This window comes from Tenebrio molitor, chromosome 9 (assembly GCF_963966145.1).
Source record: "Tenebrio molitor chromosome 9, icTenMoli1.1, whole genome shotgun sequence".
Classification (NCBI taxonomy): Eukaryota; Metazoa; Arthropoda; class Insecta; order Coleoptera; family Tenebrionidae; genus Tenebrio; species Tenebrio molitor.
In genome coordinates, this window is record NC_091054.1 from 5,735,098 (window position 1) to 5,747,629 (window position 12,532).

The window sequence follows — 12,532 nt, forward strand, 5'->3', positions numbered from 1 at the left end:
TCATTGCATGACTGTCAATTTTTTTCCGGTTCTTGTTTCGACAAAACGTTGAACCAAGTGGGTTACTATTTTTGAAATCATGCCTCACTGACGTAACTCTTTTTATGCTGACATTTAATAATTGATGCTCTTTATTATTTCTTGTGTTGGTATATCAGTCATTAGTTTTCATTTTCATCACTCTTTCTATTAGTTCAGTCGCCTGATTAACGATCCAGCGTCAAAAAAATTCAATTTTGACAGAAAACAGAATGAAAATCAATTTATCTAAATTTAGGAACAAACATTTTTAAAAACAATAGTTGTTGCAAAACATTTTGTAACAAAAATGTTTCAAAATTTTGTTGGCTAATTCACCAAAATTTCTCTTCCTATTAACTGTCATTTTTGACAGTCATATGAACTAAGCTCAGACGTGAACCTGATATCCTAGAATCAGAGTTAATCGTTACTGAAGCTTCCATTACGACACTTTTTTAAAATTTTTTGACTTGACATTTCAGTTTTGAAAATTGTAGAGGGCGTCAACCCCGTTACATTTTTCCATTGTTTGGGAGGTGAATCGCCCACGGAAACTATCTTCGTCTTGTCGTCAAGTTGAAGCAAACTACCCACGTCGTGACACAGTTGACAAATCAGTTTTTAATACCACAGTTTCGCTACATATTGCGTATTTGTCTTAGCGCCATTTTAACTCAACGAAGGGTGTGTCCGCCCAGATAAAAATAATAAATTCCAAATGGAAAGTTTCGTCGACATCAGTCATTCCCATTCCGCAATGTTCCCAAAGATTTTTTACTTTTGTAAGGTTGAAGCGATTAATATACCGGGTGATCTGTAAAAACCAGTGTTTCTAGAAATTCGCCAGTTGACGTCACACACGTAATTCAACAACTAGAGCAGGTGCAGAAATAATTGATCAATTTCGGTTTTTGAAAAAATTGAAATATGTCGTCTCGACTTAATTTAAATATAGTGCGTGATGAAGTTAAGTGAATAGAATTGCTTAAGCAGTGCTGGTGGTGGGCACTGGATGACTGTGTTCTATTTTTAAGAATAAAAGCTCTGTCAAAAGCTGCCGTCTGACGGGAAGCTTTCAGGCGTTTTTGCTTGGTGTCTGATTGATTTAATGTACACGCCACTGGTGTTGCGGCACTCGGTAGGTGGAATGAAACGCCAATAACTCGGTGACTTATTGTGAAAATATTTTCAAGGTGCAATATTTATCCCGACTTGCCTTCTAATAATTTAAGCCGACACAACGATCCGAAACCGTTGACCGATTCTTTTTTGAACAAGAGACTTGCCGACAGCGAATAACTCACATTCACCGTGTGAATCGGCTAATTCTCCTCCTGCCGGAGCAACACGGTATACGGTGGGGACCAAAAAATCACAGCCGGAGCTGATTTCTGGCACCAAATCGGTCGTCGGAAGCAGATGGTTTTTAATTCTGTTGTGTCCTTAGAACGTGGACATGTTTTGAAAATACGTTTTTATGTTTACGTTCGGAACCGGCGAAATTAATTTACCGATTAATTTCGAAGGAGGTTAAAATTTGTGCCAAACACATAAAGATAACGATAACGGCGATTATTTTGACAGTTGAGGTAATTTTCGTACGATTGGAAGCGGCGTTAATTTTTAGCTCGACGGTTCATTAGCTCCTGTTTATTTTCTGTTGGTAAAACTGTCGAATTTAGTACCTTGCGGATTGATGGGTTAATTCCGGAGCGCTTCTCTTTGAGTGAATGGGGCCGCCTCTGTGCGCTCATATTTACCGAGTGAATTTTTCGAATACTTCGCCTTAATGTTTAGAAAAATAATCAGGTCTTTGCCAACTCGAAGTGAGTTACCAAAGTCGCGCAAATTATAAATAAGAGTACTTGCGTTATTTTTAAGCGGAACGGCAAACTCGCACAATTGCCGTATAAACGCATATAGGTCGGCCTAAATTAAAACGGAAACTATCAAAAGAAAATAAACATCTTCGGACGGTTTTTATTTTTCGTTCGGAATCAAACACGCCAATTTATAGAAAAGTCTGCAGTTGTTCCACGTTAACTTGCCAAAATCGTCAAATGCGCATATAAATTCGCTTGTTTTGTTGGAGGAAATCCGGGTACGCAACGCGGCCTTAAGGTCACGCCAGACACTGGGGGCGGACGGTTTTTGGCGGGAAATTTACCAATTTACTAACGAATTTGGATCGTTTTTGAAGATATTAATTAAAAAAAAGCAAATAAGTACTATTGCGATCAAAAAATTTTGGACACTAATGTCATCGTGTTGTCATACATTCTAAAACGACCCTTATGTATTAATAACCTCAATTTTGAGTGTGTCAATTTTGAAAATGTGAATGTCAGATTTACTGAGAAAATATTCAAAAAGTTGTAAAAATCAGACAAATTAATAAAAAATATAAAACAAATACCCAAATGCACTCGCATATTAAAAAAATTATATTTTAAACCGGTGTCAAATTGACAACAATTTCATCTTTCATGTGACAGTTTCAATAAAGCATGATTTAGAGTAATTTTTTTAATGTGACAGAAGTTTGATGTCCAAAATTTTATGATCGTAATAGTACCATATGATCAAATGGTTTTATCCTTTAGAGGTTATAATAAAAGTGACAGTTTAAGGTTATTATTACGCGTGGCAGTAACGAATACAACTTTATGTTTCTGTCAAAATTGTTAGGATTATGTTATTAAGTACTCTTACTCATCGCGGCCAACATACTTGAATTTAAAAAAAAATCATAGCCTTCTAGAGGAAAAAATGTTCGACGATATGGTAGTTTTTTTTTGTGTTTGGTAACAAACTGTTTGCTGAGCACCGGTTTGTTAACATTTGTTAACGGAACTAAGCTGAAAATATCCTTATTTTTGAGCGAGTACTGTGGCCAAGCCCCTAGCGCGCTACTTTACATTCCGGAGGTCCCGGGTTCTAACCCCGATGCCGCCTGACCAGGTGTGGGTTTTTTTCAGAAGTTTCCCCACACCATCACATCGTGGTATGCCGCATATCACAGATAAGGCGAATGCTGGGTCCAGTATCAACTTCTTAGTACCTACCACCTTCTTTCCCACCATCCTCACCGTACCCATCCCGAATCTTCTCGTCAATGTGGCTGCAAAGGCTGTGGAAAGCCTCAGCAGCCCGCCCCCCTTCGGCCTTCGGGGGGGAAATGAAGATGTATCCTTTCCTTATTTTTGTAACACACAATGTTGTAAGATGATACAAGAACAAAGTACCAAAATGTGGTTGACCTTCTCATCTAAAAACAGAACAACGAAAAAGTATCTAATGAAAAGGATGCAAAATACACTTGAAATGTTGCAACGGAAGTTAATGTCCAATTTGTGTTTGTTATCTGTTGTAAAATACGGTGTCTATTGTTTTAGAATAAAAACTGCGAAACACTCGTGACAGATGAACCGAAAAATATTTGTTTGTGGTAATTTGACAGGAAATGATGAGTATTGAGTGGAAAATAGATAAAACATTTCAAATGATGTTAAGTTCAAGGGAAAACAAATTTTAGAAAAAATATCTTTTGACCTGTCGTTTGGATCAAATAATTTGAAAGACTATCGGAAATGTTTCTGTGGTTGTTGATTTTAAAGTTTATTAATTTTAATGTATGCCACCAATGACAATGAATTTATTTGATCCCGAATTTGGCAACTCTCCTTATCATGATAAAACTACTACTACTCCTAAAAATACTAAACAATCGAAATAGTTATTTATGGCACGTGTGTACAAAGCACTACTTTGTTTTAAATGGGAAGTTTACACGCACGAACACGAACGCAAGTGTTGGGTGTTTCCATAAAATTAATGATGAATACGATGGTGAAAGGAATAATAAAGCACTGCCAAGAAATTCATTTTGTATTTTCTTTATTTCGGTAGCAAATTAAGCAAAATTACTAAAGTTTCTCAAACTGTAACACAAAGTAGTTTATTTCAGGCTGTGAAACACATGCCCAATGGATTTTGTAATAGTAGTGTAAAGTAGTGTTTTACACAAGTACAAGTAATGACCGGGAAATTAAAGTGGGCCAATCCCATGAGTAAAAAAATGACACTTTACGCATTGGTTCTATATTTATTCTACAGCTGTCTGTAATTAGAAAAACAACAACATTAAAACACATATCTAACATTTGACATTTCTGAAAGCAAGATCGCGAAACAACTGTGGTTGCTTTCAATGGACTCTTATGATACGGCTATTTCGGGACATGTATCTGCAGAATGAAGTAATGACACATTACAGCACTTTTTTTTAGCGCTTTTGTTTTTTTTTTTACTACAAGGCATTTCGGCCTGTTTTTTTAAATCTACCTGTTCAGGACAATTTGATTTTTAGGTCCATAATCAATAGTTTATTACATTTATTAAAATTAGTCATAATTAAACGAATTAGCCTCCATTTTATGAGGCTTCACTGAATTCTAAACAAAAAAAATGTTTGCTATGATAAAGATTTACAGAACAGAATAATTTTGAAATTTTGTCTTTTGTTTTCTGTTCTGTTCAGGACAAATTGATATTTTGAAGGAAAACTCTGATTTTAGTCATTTTTATGTATCACAAAAATGTATACGACAAAGTTTTTATCCCACTCTATACGATATTTACAGGATCATAAAATCAGTTCAATTTTTTATCATTTTGTCATTTGTTTTCAATTCCCTATACAGGACAAATAACAAATTGTGTTATGAAGTCACTAAAGGTCTTTTCTTTTTATAAATGGAGAACAGACAAACAATTGTAATGCGTCCTTGAAAACTTGGCAAGGCTAGTCCAGAGCGTCCCTGAGAGGGACTACTGGTTTACAGGCCGAAGGCAAAGGGACTAGTAGGTACTTTGCGTACCAAAGTTGTTTCATAATGCAACAATCCTAGAAACAAAACAAACAAATGTCAATTGTGAAAAACCAACAGAAAAAAAGACTAGACTAGACTGTCCGCTCATGAAACTTTGCCGAATTCTATGTCACACATTTTTCATTTGTTAATGCTTTAATATACAGGGTGAGTCGGGAGGAACGGCCGAAACTCCATGAGTGTATTTACACGTGAAAATAATGTTAAAAAAACTCATATGTTCTTATCCGATTTTCATTTGTTTTCCAGTTATAGCGTAATAACAAATAAACAAAATTACAACATTAACATTGTACGTTAATGTTGCAATTTTGTTTATTTGTTATTACGCTATTACTTAATTTTTCAACCAGCCAAATGTTTTTTTAGCCCAAAACATGGCATACTCTGATTACAAAATGCTTTGAAGACAAGCGAAAATTTGGATACAAGTAGAACACCAGATAAAATTTTTAATTACGTTATAACTTGAAAACAAATCAAAATCAGATAAGAACATATGAGTTTTTTTAACATTATTTTCACGTGTAAATACACTTATGGAGTTTCGGCCGTTCCTCCCGACTCACCCTGTATGTTTAAAAACCTAGGCGTCGACCAATAATACCTACAACGTGATCAAGAATGACTGAGTCTGTTGGTAACAATGAAAATTTGAATGATTTTGGTACCACTGTAATCTAAACGCATTTCCGGTTGTCAGCTTTGACAGAGTTGACAGGCGAATTTGACGTTCACCATCAAAGGGTCATTTTTGTATTAGCATAAACATACCCAACATAACCTAATTTTTTTTTAATGTCGTGTCAAGTTAAAACATCCGGTCAGTGCCAATTACGAAACAGAAAAACACCAATATTTTTCAATTGTTTCATTGCCAACAGACTCAGTCATTGTTGATCACGCTGTACTTGCAATTTATGCAACAATTTATACATCCAGCTGCAAGACAATCTGAGTTTGTGCAACATCCGACCAAGGACCAACGTTTATTGTTTGGTTCTTGGCCTTGAAATACTCAATCTTGTCTTGTCTTTTGCCGAACGGTAAAGAATGCCTGGTACGTGTAAAAACAATGATAAAAACCATAGGTAATGAATTTAAAGAAAATGACTGGCGAGTCCGTCAATTTCAACTTCAACGCCAACGCATTAGAAACAGGAGTTCAAAAAATAAGTATGTATCAACATTCCAAGCCGTAAATGCATCACTGGGAGAAGTAAATCCCTTCTTCATAGCTAGCTTTATCATATAAGGGGTAGCAATTAACATTATCCCGACAGATATGAATAATCTACAATCACGCGATCTTATCACTTATACACATATTGAAACATATGACGATGAACTTGTAGAGGCAATTATTAAGGTAAAAAATACTTAACAATATTAATGATAAAGATAATTTTGTTATAACTCTAAGAGCCTTCATGGAGCTAAAGTAAGAAAACATCTATAATAAACAGTTATTTTATAGTTTGTGTTGTCTCACAAAGTATAATCTGCTTTTAATAGCTATTAATAGAGTACATATCACTGATCTCTATAATACATTAGATAGTGGATGGGCTATTTTCTTTGTACAAGCCGTGGCCCACTTAGAAGCATGGGGCGGCCGTCCTTTTTGAGGCAGAGATGTGATCCAGAGCGGTAAAGAAGAATGCCACAGTTCACCGACAGTTTTGTTATTGTTTACGTTTGAGGCCGTATGTTTTCGAAGTAATTAATGTATAATTAATTACATTTTATTGAGCATCGGTAGTACATTATAGTACATTATCAATTAATGACGGTAAAGTTTACTTTACTGTTTGCAAGGCAGGATATCTACAATACCAACAAATCAAGCATACTCGTATCTGCCTCAAAAAAGATGGCCGCTGCTTGCTTCAAAGCGGTCCACCTCCCATTCCTCTCCACTATCCAGTGTATTATAGAGATCAGTGGTACATACTCAAATATGTAACTCAAATCCAGATAAAATTTTACCCGTCAATGTGTCCGCGCTCACAATAAAAGCGAAAGGAGAAAAATTAGATAATCAGGCAAAAACCAATCCTTCATTCGTAGTAAGAATGACATTGAACTTACACACCACACTTGATCAAGGGCACAAACCTTCCTCAACGCATTTTCCAAAATCTAAATAGTTACAGGGTTTTTGGGTATTCAACCGGAAAATTAGGGAATGCATTTCGAAAAGCAAACAGGCTTGTGTGAAATACTTCCATTCACTATTTTCCTACCGTTCAGCGTAAGAAAATTTTTATGTATTTATGTTTTGACAATTTAAATGAAGCTGTCAACAGTCAATGTTGCCAATCTAATTTAAAAATCATAGTCTACTTTAATTATAAATTTAAATGATCGCATCGTAGTAGTCCGACATCTTTGTTATTTTGTTTAGTTGCCATTAATGTTCTAATTGATGACAATTTTTGCTTGTGCGATGCCAAATCGTTAATAGCAGAAAATTTCGATATGTGATAATTCTTGTATCATCTCACGAAACGAGCTAAAATTAATTTTGTATCTAACGGAAAACATTTTTTCATTTTTAACTTTTATCCAATCCTTTTGAAAGCTGACGTGCTCTTAATCCTTCGATTTGAGCCAACTTGTATTTTTTCGATTGTCTCAAATTATATACAATTACTAGCGAGTGCTAGCAGTCCTTGGATTTTGACCTTCGCCGACCTCACCGTGGCGACTCCATTACTGCACTTTTGGAAAATTTGTCGCCAATTACGCCGACTGTAAAAATGATCCCACCCCGACCTAGCCGCCCACGCGCCCGTAAACGCCGTCCCAGGGTCAATCCCGATCCAGGAAAATCATAAACCCGTCAGATTTATCGATTTTGAATTTTACAGCGACTGCACCAGTCGACTTAATAAATCACCACCACAAAGTATCCACATGCAAGTTGTAACACTATCCCAGGGACCCCTTAACCCAGTTCCCCAAAATGGGCCACCCCCGGCTAAATCGGGCGGCGGAGTCGCCGCTTCCACCCGTCCCTAAATATCGCCGGCCGGGTTATTTTCGTTTTATTGTCTGTCTCGTCACAATTCGCGGTAAATATAGAAAATGCGTCGATCAATTCGAAATTTATTGATGTCTGGCAAAGAGCGATTTCGATTAGGCGTTTTGGGTATTTTTATCGACTTTCACTCGTAAATGGCGGTGAAAAAGAGAAAAATCGAAGAGAGTCCGATTTCTTTTGAGGCGGTGGCGACATTGGTACCGCCATATAAGGGTACCGTTTAACAGATGGGCATCTCCAAGGCCTCTTGGAGCGGTACCAAGCCGGCGAAGTGAGGTCGGTGCAATCTCACCTCGGCGGTGCGCGTGTCGGTCGGTAAATTCGGTGCAGACATATGCTCTAATTTTGGTAAATATCTCGGTGCACGTTTTATTCGGTCACTCTGTACTCCCGAAATAGACGCGGCGAGGTGAAGACCGAAAATTCCGTCGACTTCCGACTGTTAAAGCCAACTCGGTCACGACGCCGGCTTCTTCGTGCTGTCCAGACGGACGGACTTCCAAGTAGGTTTTGGAGGTGGTTCGAGGGGTCGCGTTGATGCGCGAGGTAAAGTATGTCTTGGGCTTTGAATAACGCTTTTTTTAAGTGGACTAATTTGACGTGCGATGAGGTAAAGCGGACTAAATCCAGGTTTCGACCTCGTTAGGCATGTCAGGTGGACTGGACGTCTCTCTTGAGACTCTCCGGGGTATTTTTGGAGGTGTCGGAGACGCCAAAGCGCGTCACTGTTATGAGTTGGTGCGTTTTATCGATGACTACAAAGTGGTTCGTTTTCGTAAGAGTGCTCAAGATGCGGCTTCTGCCTTGGTCTTGTTACCCACTTGACGAATCGAACGGTGCAAACAAGCTCTCAGGGATATGCTTCTGTAGGTCGTACAGATTTTTTGTTGTGTCGGTGATTCAAATCTTCATTTTTTTCACGGAAACAATGTAATTGATGTATTAATCTATACTTTATCGCAAATAAATTGAATAAACTACTATCTATGGATTTGATGTGATAGTACTGTCAAAAATATTTTAAAATAAAGTAAATTATCATGTTTTCCTGTAGTAGTGAGTCCATCCAAATTATATCGTAATGAGGTTTCTGGCTGAAGTACCTAGATTTTTCAAATTTAAAAGGTCAAAATAAAAATAAAAAAAAACTAAGTGTACGAAAAAGTTCTGGTATGAATTGTAATAAAAATGTTGAGACGACGGTTTTCTGCGTTTTGATTTGCCTTCCCGTCTGACAGTACAATATAAAAGGAGTAAAAGAATGGCTAACACATGTGAAATGTTTGCAATGGTGTCAGCAACAGTATTTTAAATATAAATCTTGCAAAATACAGTGTGGAATAAAATGATTTATATCTAGTTACCTTTGGAATTTTTGCACATGTAAATTTTCCTGTATACCGCTCTACTTTTTTTTTCGAAGTGCCGAACTATTAGTTCTGTCAATAAATGTCATCAATCGAATTGACAATTGTTACAATTTACTAAATGGAATTAACAAACGTTGGTGGCCACTTTCAACACTAGCTGTGACTTGCTTTTGTTAGCTCCTTTTTAATTTCAATCTCAACTTTGCATTTATATCATCCCTTCGCAATAAATCACATTTGGAATTTGGATATATATTTTGAGGTTAGGCTTTCTTTTTTTTTGTAGAGCGGCATTTCGTATTTTTACAAGGGTAATGCAAAGGTAACTAGATGTAAATCATTTTATTCCACACTGTACAAATTAGTAACACGCTTAAAACTTAGTTACAAATAGTAACAAATGTTGGTAATTGTATTTTTCACAAGGAGGGAAATGCGTGTAACGTTGAATTAATTTTTTTTCTTGTGATAGGAAAAATTTCAAATGATTTCAAGTTCAAACCTAACATTGGGAACTGTGGGTGGTTATTATTTATTAGAGAATTTATTTTGGGCCGACTTGACTAAGTTTCGTTATGCTAAATTAAGTGTACTAAAGAGTTCTAACAGAAATTCAAATATATCGTTTGCAGTTATGATTTATGATGAATATGAGATAAGAATGACAATGGTTTGATAACCATTTGGTATGTTTTAATTTGTTTGTTTGAGCACGTATTTAAGCCAAACACTGCAAAATGACAAGCCTGGACGTGTTATTTGCTTTCACGAATTGCTAATTTGTATGATGGACGTAATTTTGAATATGTATGTACCTACTCGTACATTGAAAATCAAAACCATTACTTTTGTAGATAAATAAATTAAAGCAAATGCATTTGCCATGGTAATGATACGAAAATAGTAGTTTATTTAACGAGTTCGTGTGTAAATTGGGCTTTTTTTGTCATGACTGGCAAAGCCCTGATGCTTGTTTCACTCTCGTTTTAAACTTAAACCAAATCGCTTAAAATCTTTAAAATTAGTTTGACGTTTCGTTTTGACAAGTTATCAAAACACAAACTGTATTCGTAAACTTATTTCACGACTTAGAGATTCTTTGTTTAATTTTTAACGACAACTTTTCAATAAAGGCTCACTAATTTCTTAAGGTACAGTTGCAGACACGGAATTTTAGACGTCAAATTGATGTCAATTCAAAAAATGTTAATTTTATTGTCATTATGATTGACGTTTGAAACTATTTGACATTTGAAACTTTATTTTTGGCATGTCAGTATGATAAAAATTACAAAAATCAAAAGTGAGGTTAGTTGCATCTAAAGCCAGTTTTACATTTTTATAATAATCGAATGACAAATCGTCCAAGATTCCGTGTCCGCAATAGTACAATCGCGGCCATCCAAAAGTGAACGTTTTTTTTTAATAGTTCGATTTTTACTTTAAATCATAGGCGTCCTAAAATGTCACAATTGTCACAGTTTGACACTTACTAGCGTTAAAAAAATTATTGAAAATATTTTTAAAAAATGCCACGACATCTCACTCCATTCAGACAGCTAGGGCTATTGCAAAGCTAGAAGAAAATTGGTTGTTGGATTCTGTGGCGAAAGACTCATTTCTGTTAAGAATTATTTATTAGAACTTTGTATTTTAAAATAGTAACTCCTGCTGCGCGAACGCCAATGAATACAGCCTAATTTAAATTAAATACGGAAAATTTCGCAAGCTATCCTTCACTTTTGGAAGACCGCGATTGTACATACTAAATTTTTTTACCAACCTATAATTAATTCCTTTTTTTACCAATTTGTGCTGTTTATTGTTTGTCCGTTGTTTTACTCATATTTTTTTGTGTTCGGATGGGTTTATTTCTGGTGGCTTTTAAGGTAACAAATTTGAAATTTTATATTTTATTATAAAATGGCAGATTGTAACAGAGGATGTCTTTTTGAGTAAGGTAACAAAAGTGAGAGCTTACAGAAGAATGTCCTTGAGATATTTGACTTTGAAATTTAAAAAATACCTCTATCGACTAAAAAATCAACTTGGCCTGGTTAGAGCAACAAAAACAAATGAAGAAAGTATTAAGTCTAAACAGAGCACAAAAATATTTAATTATGCGATTAACAATAACAAATAACAAGAAAATGTAGCAAGATTTTTGTTACGATTTCAAAACTATTCGGTAATAAATTTTAATCAAATTCAACGTTCAAAAGGGGCACAATGTTTTATTCAAATAAAGAAAGGATCGATTATCAAACTCATTTAGACCATTTTGAAAATTTTCTTCAAAGTAAAATTTCTCAAACACTTTTCTGTACCCGTCAATTTTTTTTTACACAGGGGTACTAAAACTGACTTCTTTCACAATCCGTCATGAGAATGTGGAGGTGACTGGAGACGGCTTAGTGTTGAGAAACATTTAACATTTTATATCTGTATAAATTATACAGGGTCATTATAAATGATTGTAGTCGAAGCAAACCATGCCCATGTTATGAAATTTTTGCCGCTTCACACAAACATAATTATAGTGCGGCTACATTTTTTATGTGAATTAGGTATCAATATGTAGTGTCATATTACGTATATAATACAGCGTGATCAAAAAGGACTGTTTGAGTTGGCAGTACTGATTTTTACTTTTAAATGGTATAACTGGAGTAACTTCTGGTTGTTGACGACATCACACTGACAGTTGACAGTTCATGTTGTTTCTTTGTACCTACCGTTGATTTTTATACATACATAACCTACAATTTTTGTCGCTGTTGATTTCACGTCAAATACTTATCCGTCAAAAAACGTGGTGCGGCGGAAGCGTGGAGGGAGAAAAGACTGGAGATGGCACTAATTCAAATAAGTGTACCGGCCCGCGAAAACTACAGAGTCATAAAAGGTTTCTGAATATAGACGCTAGGCCAATGGCTTCCTTCGCCTTCCTTCCAGGCGCATTGTGCCTCTTTATCTAGCGCATTGTGGACTGGGTCATTAAAGGTTGTTGCACGTGCTTTTAGAGGGTTCGGATTTTTAACATGGGAAGCATAGGAAATGCCATCTTCAGTCTTTTCTCCCTCCACGGGTGGAAGTATTGCAAACAGCCGAATAACAAAATGCTCTTAATTGTATTCCCAACTCAAACAGTCTTTTTTGATCACCCGGTATAATATAAAATAATTTTCATCATTTTCATATCG

The 12,532-nt window shown here is 35.8% G+C and overlaps 1 protein-coding gene across 9 annotated transcripts in view; it reads left to right on the plus strand.

Annotated features, from left to right (window-relative positions):
- Positions 1–12,532, plus strand: part of LOC138139205 (protein piccolo-like) — a 38,141-nt gene that overhangs the window by 11,427 nt on the left and 14,182 nt on the right. The window contains exon 1 of one of the 9 annotated variants that reach the window (XM_069059410.1): positions 8,294–8,505. The exons of 7 other annotated variants lie outside the window; for them this stretch is intronic. The gene's annotated coding sequence lies outside the window, so the exon portion shown is untranslated. Of the gene's footprint in view, positions 1–8,293; positions 8,506–12,532 lie in introns of those variants that run through there. One more of the 9 variants, XM_069059408.1, reaches the window with a different exon arrangement.